Here is a 1,315-nt window from a genome sequence, read left to right on the forward strand (position 1 = left end):
TCTCTCTCTCTCTCTTTTCAATTTTTCTCGCGAAAAAGGAGAAGATTCGACGAGGATTCTTTCTCTCTCTCGTCGAGGAACCCCTCTTCAAGTGAAACTTCCTCTTTCGCCGTCTTTTCACCGGTCGAGAAGAACACGAACGACGACTTGGAAGCAGGAAAAAAAATGTAATACTACTCTTTCGAGTCGAACGATTTTAAACAAGCCTCTTCTCGACCAGGTGTAAATCTCTCGATCAATATCAGTCGACTGCCACGAGGTCCTCGTCGCCTCTTGCGCTACACGCAGATTCTAACCGTGAGGATTTTAGAGGAAACCATTTTAACACGAGATATATTCGTAATGTTAAGGAAACGAGAAGTAACGACTTCCAACGATGGCGGATAGAGATCCAGAAAGTTTCAAACTGTTCTTCTTCCTCGAGGAGGAGGAAGAAGCGAAGGCGAGCCGTTTCTTCTTTTTTACTATAACGTTCAGTCTCGCGACAGGTGATCTCTGTCACGTCGAACGTGCACGGTTTCACTGTCCGCGCGACGAACGTTTCTTCCGCTCGTACAAATCACGCTGTCTCTTTGTATACCGCCGTAACGAATCCGCACAAATGTTTCTAAAGGTTATATACACCGGGTTGTCACACTGTACCGGAGAGCGAGTTTAGCGCTCTCCTTTAGCCAGTAAAAGTCACACAGACGTGTGTTCTCGGTGAAAAGAACTCGCGGCTGTTCCGCGAGAGACAGCCGAGCGAGCATTAATTTCCATTCGGCTCGATCGAACGGACGCGTTCAATCGTCCTTGCTTTTCCATCTCGCGGAAGAGAAAGAACAAAGAATAAAGAAAACACAGAGATCCAATTGTTCGAGCGACCATGAAACGCGATCGCGTTGTTTCATCCTCGAGTTCGCGAAAGTCGTCCTCGAGTTTTCTCGCGACGAACCATTTGTAATTCGTGTTCTATTTATTCGCGTCGAGACGACGACGACGACGGAGCTGATGTTGTAGACGGCTCGTTTAACGTAACAGAAAAGATCGAGGACGCGTGATGAATTTTTTTCTCTTTCGTGGACAAGAGGAGACGACGTGAGAAAAAGAAAGAAAGATCGAGCGCGCTCGAACAGAACTGTAAACAGTGCCTTGACGAAATTAGCCATTTAAGTCCAGAGATATTTTAAATTATAGAGCAGAGAGAAAAGCGTTAGCGTTGTAAATGTACGTACAGTATTTATATATATTATATACATACATATATATATATATATATATATTTATCTATGATAAACGTCGTTTCGAAGGGCGCGAGGTCGAACGAGAGGATACG

Source organism: Habropoda laboriosa, unplaced genomic scaffold (genome assembly GCF_001263275.1).
Source record: "Habropoda laboriosa isolate 0110345459 unplaced genomic scaffold, ASM126327v1 scaffold88, whole genome shotgun sequence".
In the NCBI taxonomy this organism is placed as follows: domain Eukaryota; kingdom Metazoa; phylum Arthropoda; class Insecta; order Hymenoptera; family Apidae; genus Habropoda; species Habropoda laboriosa.